This window comes from Schistocerca piceifrons, chromosome 1, assembly GCF_021461385.2.
Source record: "Schistocerca piceifrons isolate TAMUIC-IGC-003096 chromosome 1, iqSchPice1.1, whole genome shotgun sequence".
In the NCBI taxonomy this organism is placed as follows: Eukaryota; Metazoa; Arthropoda; class Insecta; order Orthoptera; family Acrididae; genus Schistocerca; species Schistocerca piceifrons.
This window is the reverse complement of record NC_060138.1, coordinates 608,021,413-608,035,982: the sequence shown is the minus strand read 5'-3', so window position 1 is coordinate 608,035,982 and position 14,570 is coordinate 608,021,413. Positions and strand designations below refer to the sequence as shown.

The 14,570-nt window shown below is 40.6% G+C and overlaps 1 protein-coding gene across 1 annotated transcript in view; it reads right to left on the bottom strand.

The window, feature by feature from the left end:
* Window positions 1-14,570, bottom strand: part of LOC124803881 (serine/threonine-protein kinase fused) — a 211,018-nt gene that overhangs the window by 17,021 nt on the left and 179,427 nt on the right. The gene's annotated exons all lie outside the window — the stretch shown is intronic.

Here is a 14,570-nt window from a genome sequence, read left to right as displayed (position 1 = left end):
GTGTGCTCCAGCAATATGGGTCCCGGAGACGGCGGCGTCGCGACTGGGGCCGGTTCCGGTGTACTCGGAAGCGGTAGCGACGTCGGCTGCATCAACACATACGGTAGATCGGCAGCAGCGACAGGACTGGCTTCTCGGGCTGGTGGAGGCGAAGGAAGGGGCGGTGGCACCGGCGTGGCCACCACTCGTGGGCACATCTGGTCGTAATGGCGAACAACCATGCCGTCGTCCGTACGTATTTCACAAAGCCGGCAGCCGCGAAGAGCCTTGACCACCCCCGGAATACATTTAGGGCGAGATCCATACCCTCGTGCCCACACGTCGGCGCCCACCGAGTATTTTCCCGCACTACGGGACACATCACAAGGCCTGACAGGGTGAAGCGGGTGCAGTAGAGTGCGCGGTTGGCGGCCATGCAAGAGTTCAGCAGGGCTGCGATCACCCAGAGGTGTGAAGTGATAAGAACTCAGAAATTGCAGCAGAGCGTCATCTGTGGAAAAATCACAAAGGAATTTTTTCATCTGGCTTTTGAAAGTGCGGACAAGGCACTCTACCTCCTCATTCGACTGTGGATGGAAGGGCGGTGCTGTAACATGATGAATCCCTTATCCAGTACAAAAATCACGGAAGGCCTGCAAAGAGAACTGAGGGCCATTGTCCGTGACGATTGTGGATGGAAGACCTTCTAGCGCAAAGATTTTGGACAAAGCCAGCATCGTCGCTGCAGTGGTGGGCGACGGACATCGAACAACAAACGGAAATTTCGAGAAGGTGTCAATCAACAGTAGCCAATAAGTACCGAGGAAGGGGCCGGCAAAGTCAGCGTGCACCCGTTCCCATGGCTGCGCCGGATCAGGCCACGGAGAGGGCACTGTACGAGGTGCAGCCAGTTGTTGAGCACACTGACCACTCGCAGCAACCATGTGGGCAATGTCCAAATCAATACCGGGCCAATAAACGTGCGTGCGGGCCAGGGACTTAGTCCAAGAAATACCCCAATGGCCTTCATGCAACAGTTTGAGAACATCTTTGCAAAGAGAGGCTGGCACCACGACCCGTGGAGATGCGCCATTCGTGGCCAGAAGAACACCACCATCATGAACAGACAGACGAAGGCGCAAGGCATGGTAGTTGCGAAGGGGATCCGATGCCCAGCCCTAGGTCCTGTCCGGCCAACCCCTTTGAACAAAACCAATCACCTGACGCAGGACCGGGTCCCGCGCAGTAGCCGATACGACCTGCGAACCTGTAAGTGGAAAACCCTCGACCGCACGACGTTCTTCCTCATCAATGTGGAAACAGAGTAGTTCATCACGATCGAAAAGCGGGTCGGGGCCCATCGGCAATCGCGACAATGAGTCAGCGTTGACGTGCTGGGCCGTGGGGCGATAGTGAATCTCATAGTGAAAACGAGACAAGTATAAGGCCCAACGTTGCAGGGGGTGGGCTGGCTTATCCGGAAGCGACGCCGATGGGCTGAACGGAGAGACCAGCGGCTTCTGGTCGGTGATGAGGTGATACTTAGAACCATACAAAAAAACGCTGAACTTTTTTAGAGCATAAATGATAGCGAGCGCCTCCTTTTCGATTCGAGAGTAATGCCGTTGCGCATCGTTGAGGATCTTGGAAGCATAGGCGATGGGTCGTTCCGACCCATCCTCATACCGATGGGCGAGAACAGCCCCTAGGCCATAATGTGACGCGTCAGTCGCCAGAACCAAGTGCTGACCCGGACGGAATGTGGCAAGACAAAGCGCCGACTGCAAATGAGCCTTCAGGCAGACAAAAGCCTGCTCACACTCGTTGGACCAACAGAAAGGGGCGTTTTTGCGTAACAGCTGATGCAGAGGATGAGCTACCGCCGCCGCAGATGGAATGAATTTGTGATAATAAGCAATTTTGTCTAGAAATGCCTGAAGTTCTTTGACCATAGACGGCCGTGGTAGAGCGTTAATGGCCGCAACGTGCTGACGTAGAGGACGTATACGTATACCCTCACGGGACAAGTGGAAACCAAGATACACAATGGAGGGTTGGAAGAACTGTGACTTGTCCAGATTGCACCTCAACCCAGCTGAATGCAAAACCCGAAACAGTGGACGCAAATTGCGAAGGTGCTTCTCAGTGGAAGCCCCCGTGATAACAATGTCATCCAGATAGTTTATGCAGCTGAGAATGGAAGCCGTGAGCTGTTCCAAAAACGGCTGAAAAATGGCCGGCGTGCTAGCGACGCCAAATGGTAACCGCTGGTACTGATACAACCCACAAGGAGTGTTGATGACGAGAAATTCCTTGGAAGAAGCATCAAACAGCAACTGATGGTATGCCTCCGATAAGTCAAGTTTGGAAAAGAACTGGCCCCCAACGAGTTTGGTAAATAACTCCTCAGGACGGGGAAGAGGATAAGTGTCAATGTGGGTCTGAGCGTTGACAGTGGCTTTAAAATCACCACACAATCGCAGACTCCCGTTTGGTTTAGAAACCACCACGATTGGCGATGCCCTTTCGCTGGAGATAACAGGAAGGAGAATCCCTGAAGCTGTTAAACTGTCTATCTCAGCCTTGACAGGTGCACGCAACGCCACTGGAATAGGGCGTGCCCGGAAAAACTTAGGGTGAGCTGTAGGTTTAAGAGTAATGTGGGCTTCAAAATCCTTGGCACGACCCAGACCAGCAGAGAAAACGGACAAAAATTCAGAACACAATCTATCCAGCTGTTGATACGGAATATCCTCAGATATGAGGTGCACATCATCATCAATGGAGAAACCGAACAACTGGAAAGCATCATAACCGAACAGGTTTTCAGTGCCCGCATGATCCACCACATAAAACATGAGGGGCCTAACAACAGACTTGTAGACAATGGAAGCATCAAACTGGCCAATGATAGGAATTTTCTGCTTATTATAAGTTCTCAGATTTCGCGTAACTGGAGACAAGGGAGGGGAGCCCAACTCCAAATACGTGCAAGAATTAATGAGAGTTACTGCAGAGCCAGTGTCCACTTGCATGCGAATGTCTTTATCCAGAACACGAACAGTAACAAACAACTTATTTGTTTGAGAAAGCACACAGTTAACATCCATATCCGATGCCTCGTCCTCGTCGACAGGAACTGACACACAAAAGCAATGTGGCCTTTTTTCCTACATGAATTACACGTGGTCCAACGTTTTGGACACGAGGCCCTGTCATGCTGTACGAAACGTGGACAAGAAGGAAGTGCAGAACGAACCTGCTTCTGTGGTTGCTGTTTTCGCTGCAAGTATTGTGGCCCAATGCGACGTTATTTACGCGAGTGAACCGCCGCCACATCTTCGTTCTCCTGTAAAACAGGCAAATTGTCCGTATCGAAACTTGACTGTACAGCGCCTACATCACATCACGCGTCTATTTGCGCACCAGCAGCGTAAGACACTTCAAAGGATTGAGCGATGCTTAGAACTTCCGACAACGATGGGTTTGGCAGTTGCAGGGCACGTTGCCGAACTTCTTTATCAGGAGCAAACCGTAGAATAGCATCCCTAACCATTGAATCAGCATAAGACTCATGATAAGTGTCCGTGACAAACTGACATTTCCTACTCAGACCGTGTAGTTCCGCCGCCCAAGCCCGGTAAGATTGATGGGGCTGTTTACGACACCGATAGCTAGGTGGCACACCCGCGCTCAGCCGAGTTGCGGAGTGCCTCTATCGCCATTTGCGCGTACTGTCGTAGCGGCACTGTTAAATGTCGTGGCACTGTCACAACAAAACACTTTGTTTCAAATAAATTGACTGCCTCAGCAGAAATGATTAATAAAAGTCAAATTTCTTTAACAAACCGACAACGATAACTTCATTGTTCTGCAAGGCGATTAACACTTTACTGTCAGAAAGGTGGCAACAAAATAAAATCTGAAATTAATAACACGTTTCAACCTTCCGTAATTATGTGAATGTATTTTAATTCACTTGATAGCTCCCGGCCACAGAAATCCGTTTTGTTTTCATTTAACCTGAGAGCAATAAACAAAGAGAAAACAGCAATATCACTTAACGTAAACACGGGTCACGTGGAGACTACCACATTCCCACTACAACTCAGCCCAGTGTTGCCGTTATAACAACAATGTCGCTAGAACTAGAGGATTTTATGAATTTTTAGCGGGCAAAATTGTGGCTTTTGCGGAAAAAAGTTTTAGCGACTTTTTAGGCAGTCAAGACTAAGTTACCTTTTAAATCTTTTGCATATGAGTCGGTCTTAAAACTCAGTCACTTTCGGCTATGGACCGCCGCTACATCCTCAGTGTTGTGCTAATTTTCTCTTCCTAATAAATATCAACATTCCTTTACTTCCCTAATTCCCCTTGTGGGGAGGGAAAAAAAAGATTACTCTATGGAGAAAAACTCAACGCATCCATAAAATACTTTTACACCACCAGTATCTGCTAGAGATTTTAATTAAATCTTCATTTATACTCGCATAATGTAGTCAATTGCGATTCAAAACGCTTCCTTGCTATCATGAACTTTCTTACGACCTGCTAATTTTAACAATTTTCTTGGAAACTTATAGACGGCTATCTTAATTATGTACAAAAAGATCCACATTTTTACTTAATCTAGTACAAAAATGCACAGCTGTGTTTACTTTTCTTTTTTAATGAAACCAAATACTAGTATATTAATAGGTACAGATTGGAAAAGTTGTCAACTGACAGGCTTATTTGTATCTGAGAAATGGTCACGCATTTACACAGTAGTAACATCATGAAAAGATGATAAAGAGATTTTTGCCAGTCTCGTTAAGTGTCAAAGTTCTGATGCCAAACAAGTGAATAGAAAATGTAAATATTTTCTTGCAAGCCTAAAAGTGTGAGTACGTTAAAATGGGCATTTTTTTAAAATTCCTATAATAATTATTCGCATTCCTCACAGCATTCTTTGGAAATCGAAAAAAGTGATAGTTTTGAAAGCTGCTGCATTTTATAGTGCCATAATAAGTCCAAAATACGACCACATTTTTATTTTGAATGTGCTTTAGCACTTTATTTACAAAACACACAATTGTTTCGCAGCGTTTATACAGAACACCCACTTGGCAGCACTGCAGTAGCAAACTTGCAGAAAAACTGTAGGAGCTCCATGACTCAACAATGAATGAGAACAAGAATACTGTATTGGAACTGGACTGTTTGGAATGTCATATTCATTTTAGTTGTATCGATCATGGAATAGCAGTTGGCAGAAATAATTGTCATTTTAAGAGCCTGGTAATTTCCATTATTCTTAATAATAAGAGACTGTAAAAGAAAAAACAATCAAAGCAGACACTCAGGTGTAAAAAGTCTCTGAAGAAAAGTTTCAATATATAAGATAGATTCTTTTACACTGCTTTGCAAAAACCATATTTAGAGACATAATTTATTACAAGATTATATTTCCTCAATTTCACAAAAGTTAAGCCATTCTGAGAACTTAGCTCAACTTTTACCAACCCCTCTGAGGCCAAATATAACTATAATTACATCCCCATAAATAAATAGCAAACTCCTTTCCTATATATTTATTTTAGTTTATTTCATTTTGTCTTTCCTTTTCCAATACAACTGTATCAAGGATTTTGTTACAAATGCATAATATACTACTTCAGCTATTATTATTATTAAATTACCTGACCTGCAGTTCTGGGTGACTTTCCCGAAATCTACCCCTTTCCCTAGACCTCTCCAGTCGTTTTCCTTCACCCTTCTTCCTTCCCCTTCAACTCTTCTACCTGAACAACGAGCCACTGGCTCCGAAAGCTTGCCAATTACAACCATCTTTTATGTGCGCTTTCTGCCGCTACTTGGTGAGACAATTTTTTATCTATCCAAAAAGAATGGAAAATCCAGGATGGAATGTAACAATATTATGAAAAGGGTAGTTGCTACTCACCCAATAGTGGAGATACTGAGTTGCAGATAGGCACAATAAAAAGGCTGTCAGAAAATGAGTTTTTAGCCAACAAGATCTTCGTTGGAAATAGACAAAACACAAAACACACACACACACACACACACACACACACACACACACACACATGATCACAGTCTCTGGCTTGAGGTCTCAGCAGATAGGGGAGTGTGTGTGTGTGTGTGTGTGTGTGTGTGTGTGTGTGTGTGTTTTGTCTATTTCCAACAGAGGCCTTACTGGCTGAAAGCTTACTTTCTGACAGTCTTTTTGTTGTGCCTATCGGCAATTCAGCATCTCCGCTACATGGTGAGTAGCGACTTGGCCTTGCCCAGAGCACTATGCTGAATTGTACATTAGGTGACAAAAAGGATACAGTGGTACTGCTTGATGAAGAGGGAAAGAAGTTTCAATTTTATGTTGATCTATTGAAATATTATCAAGATCTTACACCTAGTAAGACAATCTGTGCCAAGCAAGGACAGAACAATTGTTTCCATGCCTGTGTTTTTGTGAAACCAAGGCCTGTGGACTTCAATTTCACTGAAAATGTTTCTAAAAGTGGAATGGGAGTAAAATACATGCATGTGAATACCATTCTGCCTCAAATGAGTTTACGTTCAAAAGCTGAGCAGCTCATGCAGCTCATACCTATTGTTACCAACAAACAGTGTAACACAAGATAGTGAAATCATCACAATGCACAGGACTATATGCCTCTACTACATGAGATTCCCGCATTGCTAGGATATTTATTTATAGTTGTGTCCGAGACTGTGTGAGGCGAGATCAGTAAATCTATATCTCAGCCATGTAAATACAATGGTAGGTTGTATTTGTAAAGATTAGACTGTGACATTTAATTCTGTCACTGAAGCAAACATCCAAAAATACTTCTGAAGTAAAAGAACTTTCCTAGGAAATAAACCAAATATAAATAAAACCTATCAATAGGAGCAAAGCAATGCCATTAAGTTTTTAATAGACAAAACTGAATCAGTAAATTTGAATAGATAAGATTACAGCACCTAATTCTGTCACTGGCATAAACTTCTAAAAGCTCTGCCACTGAGTACAAAAAAAACTAACAGTTCCATCTATCCATTCTTTGGTGCACTATGGAACTAACAATGCCATCTATTGGCTCTTTGGAGTCCTGTGGTGTGAAACATCCGAACTATAAGCTGTGAAGGAGATTTTAGGTAAAACTCTAAATTATGACTTTTTTCCGTGTTCTCATTTTGATGAAATGAAGCTTACACATTTGCCCAAGCTGTGTTCAAGTTGTATGTGAAAACCCCATGAAAATTCGTCTAATAGTTTTGAAGATTTATTTGTTCGAACAGACAGACAGACAGACACAATGGTTTTACAGTTTTATTATTAGTACAGACAAGCTGTTAGTCACTGCTACACTTGCATATAAAATCAGCTGCCCTCATGTGTCTGCCTGCTCGGTCAGGCATAACATGTGATGTGCACCCCCCCCCCCCCCCTCTCCCTCCCCTCCAAAGCACAATTCCTCACCATGAGCAGTATGTCTGCCGAGCAGCGCATACTGAGGGGTACAGGTAGGAGCACGCATCGCCGCATCGTGCTGCTGAAGTAGTTATATGTTACATGATGTTACAGCATGCAACAAACACCCACCAGGGTAGCTGAGACCACTAGTGCGCTGCTTCCTGGGCTCAGGTAGGCGCACTGGCTCCAGATCAAATCCGCCCGGTGGATTAAAGACGAGGGCCAGTATGCCAGCCAGCTTGCATGTGTTTTTAGGCGGTTTTCCACATCCCGCTAGGTGACTACCGGGCTGATCCCCACATTCTGCCTCAATTACACAACTCAAAGATATTTGTACATGTTCACACTATTTCATGGCTTACACTAGATGCAGTTAGCTGGGGTACACTACTTACATCCCAGGGGGTTCGGGGAGGCAGTAGGAAGAGCATCTGGCCACCCTCTGCATCTAACACTGCCAAAACCGTAATAACAAGGCCAGCCCCGCATTGGTGCGGGACAAGGCCCAAAGAAAGAAAGAAACAGCATGCAACAAACTGTCTGGAAGTATGGATTAAATACACTGAAGACTGACTGAGCATTATTTTCATTACATTGAATCATATTGCATAGGAAATCAAGCAATAAAAATATTTTGACAAATATGATAAAGATCAAAAATTGGAGAGGAAACAGCTTTTTCGAAGAGTAAATATTTTTCCCTAATTCATATAATATTCTTCAAATCAATAAGTATCTTGTACTACAAACTTTCTACAGCAGCCAATGTTCTTTGTCAGGGTTCAAGCTATCTTCATACTAAATATCACTAAAATTGGTTTGGCGGGTTAGTTGTGAAAAAGTAACACACAGTGATACTGTTGCATTTGTAATACTATTATGGATAAAACTTTCAATTAGAACATAGTTTTTCTGAGATCTGACTTTTTTTAAACAAAGGCTATACAGTGCCCCAAGCTATGGTCAAATTACCTGTAAAACTCCATGAAGTTTGTTTAGTAGTTTTGGAAATAAGCACGTTTAAACAGAGCAACAGACAATAGGACGGCTTTAGATGAAACTCTGAACAACAATACCTTTTTTTCGAAGAGGCAATTTTGAAGAAATAAACCCTATATGGTTCCCCAAGCTAATGTTACCAGCAAAAACCCTAAGAAAATTTGTTTTGTGTTCCCCAAGCTATGCTCAAGCTACAAAAACCCCATGAAAATTTGTCTAGTAATTTTGGAGAAGTGTGTTCAAACAGACAGACATGAAAATTTTACAGATTTATTATTAGTATTGATTGCTTATGTCAAATCTATTGCAGAACTTATATTTGCATTTTATAACATTCATTGAGACCAAAAATCTTCTCTGTAGGAATAAACATTGATGCCTGAAACAATAATCTTGTGAAACTTAGCTGACTCTGCCCATCCTCAAGGTAGAAGGTAGTAGGTAGCACTGGTTGACACTATGTTACTTGACTCATGGAAAAAGTGTGATACAGTTCCTCACTGTCACCTAAAATACCATGGGTATGTAATATACACCAGCATTGAGTTGAATTGAAAAAGTTCCTAGCAAATAGAACATAGAATATACTTTTCAATGGCAAGAAAACTTCAGGTGGAAAAGTAGCTTCAGAAGTATCTCAAGGGAGTGATACTGGGAAAAGATATAAATGACGCTTTGACTAATGTCAGAAGCACCATAAAAATATTCATGGATGATGTTGTCTTTAGAAAAGTCTCAATGCTGGAAAATAGTAGTAAAATATTGGATGACTAGTAGAGATTTTGCGCTTGGTGCAAGGATTGGTAGTTGGCCCTCAATGTACACACAAGTAATGTATTACACATAAACAGACGGAAACATGCAGTATTGTTGATTACGAGGATGTTGAGCAATCACTGGAAACAGTCACATTCATTAAATATCTGGGAGGATGCATCAGGAGTAATTTAAAGTGGACCTAATTCTAGCAAAGACAGATGCCAGACTCAGATTCTTTGAAAGAATCCTTAAGAATATAATTTTTGAAGGTGGTACCCCACAGCTCATAAATATTTTGAAGAGATCATAGTTCACAGCCAACATTTAGTCATAAATACTACTTAATTACAAACAGTCTCAGTCCTCAGATCATCATCAGATATCAAAAGACATTTAAAGTACTTATGATATAGAACCTGATTTTGCACAGTGACTCCACAAAAACTGTTAGAACCAAATTTTATGTGTTGAAGGGAGATTGATAGTCTTTGGTACATTTTTATTATTGACAACGTAATATGTTGCTACTTGACACGGCAACTTAAGATCAATTTTATGCTAATTCATGCTACACATTTTATGTTTCCATGTAAGCTGTTTTAGGTATCTTATGAGACCTGAGAACGGTATGAGGATTGAAAATAGTTGTCACGAAACAGTATTTATAATCAGCTCCTGGCAGAGAACCATGACATTATTTAAATCCTCAAGAAGTATAGTCTAGCAATGAAGGCAGCTTACAAAAACCTCATTTCACCAATGGTAAATACAGTTCCTCAGATCAATAGAGTGAATAGAGAAGATGCATAGAAAAGCAGTTTGTTTCCATATCAGTGCTTTTAGTAAGTACAAAAGGGTATAAATTTGTTCATCCAGCTTCAGTGGTGGAGGTTACAAGAAAAGCACTCAAATCACAGTGTGATTTACTGTAAAAGTTCCAGCTCTGTTTAGAAGAGTGAGTCACTTAACATACTGCTTCCTCTTACATATATCAGGAACAGACCATGCAGGTGCCATTAGCAAGATTTCAGCTCATATTTAGGTTTACTAAAGCTGTTTTTTCTTTGCATCATTTGCAATTGTAAATGGGAAAAACAGGGAGGGGGAGTGTCAGTGGTAAATAAAATACTCATCACACCCCAAGGTGGCTTGCTGAGTGTAGATGTAGATGCAGAACAAATAATTGAGCCAAAATGCAGTCCACTCAATGATCTGAGCATAAACAAGTCAGCAAGGGTTGATGACATACCTTCTGAAATATAATAAATTTATGAGTGTTATAGGAACTAGAAGGTTTGAGAAGTTGCCAAAAACCTTATAAAATGGACAACTTATGGTATGATTTTCAGAAAGGCATTATCAGAAGCAGATAAATGTGAAAATACAGCTGTGTGTGATATTTTATGCTTCTAAAGATGTGACCAGAATAATATAACTTACGTAAGGATAATTGAAACAAGATTAATTTAGCTTCAGGACATGAAAGGGTACTTGAGAAGTAATTATGATTTTGTCATTAGTAATGGAAAGAAAAATTAGGATACCTGCCTAGCATTTATGGGCATATAGTATGCCTCTCACCATACAGGGTGGAATAGTTCTGATAGAAATTGGGCTGAAGTACAGAGCACTTCATATCTGAATATAGTCAAAGCCTTATTGACGAGCAAAATCCGATAAAAGCCAAACTGGATTTAGGAAGTGTAACACAAGAAGCAGTCAATGTACTAAAAAGTAAATTTTTACTGATCAATCTGATAAAAGATTGGAAGAAATTTTAGTTTTATACTATCAGTAACTATATAAAAATTACCTATTCAGTTGCTCAGTGACCATACTGGCACAGAAATGTAAAATTAGTGACACAAGTTTCCAATACTGAACTCATGCGACCATGATTGTTTCACTGTGAATGATCTTAATGTAATTAATTGTTTCATTCATTGCAGAATCCAAAAATGGCAGATACTGAGATATGTAATCATGAAATAGTAAGTAAAGTGAAATGTCTCAACAAAGGAAGGGCTGGACCTGATGAGATACTTGTGCAATTCTGTACAGAATATATGATACAATTTGCTCCCCTTCCAGCAGTATTTCACTGTGCATCACTGGGGCTACAAAGGGTGTTAAGTGACTGGAAAAGTGTGAAGGTCTTACCTATTTTCAAGAAAAGTTGTCAGAAAAATATGCATAATTGTAGGCCTATATAGTTGACATCAATCTGGTGTAGAATTACTGAGTATGTTTTTTGCTCACATATTATAATCTTTTAGAGACAGAAAAGTTTCTCTATAGGATGAAACACTGACTCTGTAAATAAAGATTTTGTAAGACCGAGCTCATTTCATTCACCCATTAAATCCAGAGTGTAGTAGACAACAGTACTCAGGTTGAACCATGTTCCTCGACTTCTAGAAGGCAACCTAACACAATTTGGAGCTGTTATTTTGTTAACAAACTATAAGTTTACTGAGTATTGGACCAGTTTTGTAGCTTCTAGCATACAGAACTCAACATACAACTTGTAATGGGACGAAATCAAAGAAGTATTATAGGGCCATCACTATTCGAAATAGAGGTTGCACATATCTACCGGCTGACTCTTCCGATCCAGAGGCATCTTTGATATGTAAATTATCTAATGAATAATCTGGAAGTTAGAAAACTAAATATAGGTAATTCACCCATGAAAGAAATTACTTTCACATTTTTTTGTCCGTTCAGTTCTTGAGCAATGTTCACCAGTCTGGGATACTTACCATGCAGGATAAATAGAAGTGGTTGAGAAGGTCGAACAAAGGGCTGTGTGTTCAATCAGTGGATTGTTCAGTAAGTGTGAGAATGTTACAGAGATGCTTGTCAAATTTCAGTGACAGAAGCTAAAAAGGAGGCACTGAGCATCTTCACTGTAAAAATTTTGAGAGTGTACATTATCAAGATGAGTAACACAGTACTTACTTCCACATTTATTTCACCAGAAGCACCTCTGCCACACACTGTGAGATGGTTTGCCAAGTATAGACATAGATATAAGTGTAAACTACTACATGTTGACAACCAAGTGGTAATAATAAACCTAAATGGTCAAGAAATACTGTGGTGATACATATCCCACCAGAGGAGTGATGAGTATCCCAACCTCTTCTTAAAACTATACAATACTTGCACCCAAAACTTATTTATATAATAAAAAATAGTAACATAAAATTACATCTTGAGTATCAATGTACAGATAATGTTCGATGGTTTTCTTTTTATTTTGCATAATGTGAGCTATATCGATGGACAACACGGGTCTTCAGCATACAACAGCGAACACAGTGGCTTCACCAAAGAAAACACTTGCTCAGACACAGCAATAAGTATTCCCTGGAGATGTGTGGACTTCCAGAGAATGGCTATATTAACAATAGACTCATACTGTAAGAGATTGAAGATGAATTTAATAATTAATTACTCTTTCTCTTTTACACTGCATGAATGAAGGTGGTAGTTTAATGTATTTCATGTAAGTAGAGATGAAGAGAATATATGATTTGTTACCTCAAATGTAGTGCAGAAAGTTATTTATAAAAATATGGTACAGCAAAGATATAAACTCTGAATTTTAAAGCAATTATGACAGATTTGCAAAAGAGATCCAAGAGAAAAATGGTCTTACAAAAGTAAAGAAGATAATATCACATTGCAAGAAATATTCAAGACCACGTAAGATGTGAACTTTAAAAAGCATATTAGATATAGTTCCAGCTTATCAGCACTGTTATTTAACTTGTGATTAAAAGAGGCAATGAATAAAATGAAAGACACTTTTAAAAGGATAATAAGAATGCAAGAGGAATAGACATGGATGCTAAGGTTTACGGCTTATATAAACTTTTTGACTAAAGAAAGAAAATATCAGTCTCTTCAACAGAACTGACAGCAAACTTTGCATTGACTGTGGGTTAAGAATTAGCAAAACTAAGACAGCCTTCACATCCAAACTGAGATTGAGACAATATTAAAAGAAGAGTAAAAAGCAAGATTAGATAGGATGGTCAAAGTACAGAAAATATCAGAAGCAGATTAACACTTTCACCAATAAAAAGGAGAGACTTACAACAATCAGATACTGATATGGAACTGAGTAGGAAATTCCCGAGTGTGTACCTCTCACACAGAGCTTTGTACTGAAATGTGAACCATGGGAAATTTAAAAAACAACAACATGGAAACATTTGAAATAGGGTGTTATAAGAGGAAAATAGTAAGATGACAGAAAAATTATTAAATAAAGAGGTAACAAAAAAACACATGAGGAAAGAAGTTTAAGGAAAAAGCTTAACAGAAGAATTGATAAGTTATTGGTACATTTTCTACAGTACCCAGAAACAGTTAACTTGTGACTGAAAAGGGTAACAGAAGGGAAAAACTAGAGAGGCAGAAAAACCTGCTATAACGGCTGCTGGGTGTAGTAGTAATGTAAAAATGATAAAATCAGCACAAGAAGAGATTCAGAACAGCAGCAAAATAATTAATAGACTGATAATTTCTTTTTAAAAGTGCAAAGTATAAGTTCTATAAGGTAGGGAAAAGTCCTTCATGATCTGGATCCGGGTCCAGCACTCCAAGACACTCTTCTGCAGATCCTCAATGTTCTCTCTTCCATCCACTTCATCTCACCCTCCTCAGTGCTGTGGGCTGTATGTTGACCTCCACCTTTCTAACTGCTCTCTGCCCAAATCCAGCCTACTAATTGTCATGGCATCTGCATTCTGAATGCTGCCATCCCTTCCACACCAAAAATTCTTACCCACTGATGGCAAATGTGCACTTACAAACAATTCCTTGTCCAGTATTTTGAAGACCTACACATAGCACAGACAGGTACTACATCCCCTCCTCTCCCCCGAAACCTAGTCTGCAAACAGATTTCCTGGCCCGTATTTGCACATGCTGCTAATCCTATGAAAATCCCCAGGAACATGCTGTAAAAAAGGATAAGCATCATCATCCAGTATCATATCGCACTGGAGCAACTGGATCATATATTTTGCTAAGGCTTTTACTATTCACCAATTCTGGAAATGAGAAACATCCTCTCCACAATCCTTCCCACCCCTCTCAAAGTGCTGTTCCACTGCCCACCCAATCTACACTATATTCCAGTGCACTTTATGCCAGCTCACTTCCATCCCCTTGCCGCATAGACCATACTCCTGTGGAAGATGGTGCAAAGTCTGTCTGATGCACCACCCAGCATTTATACTCCAGTCCTGCCACAGGCTTATCACATCCTATCAGTGGCAGAGCCATTTGTGAAAGCAGTCATGTCATATACCACCTCTGCTACAAATTCTGCACATTT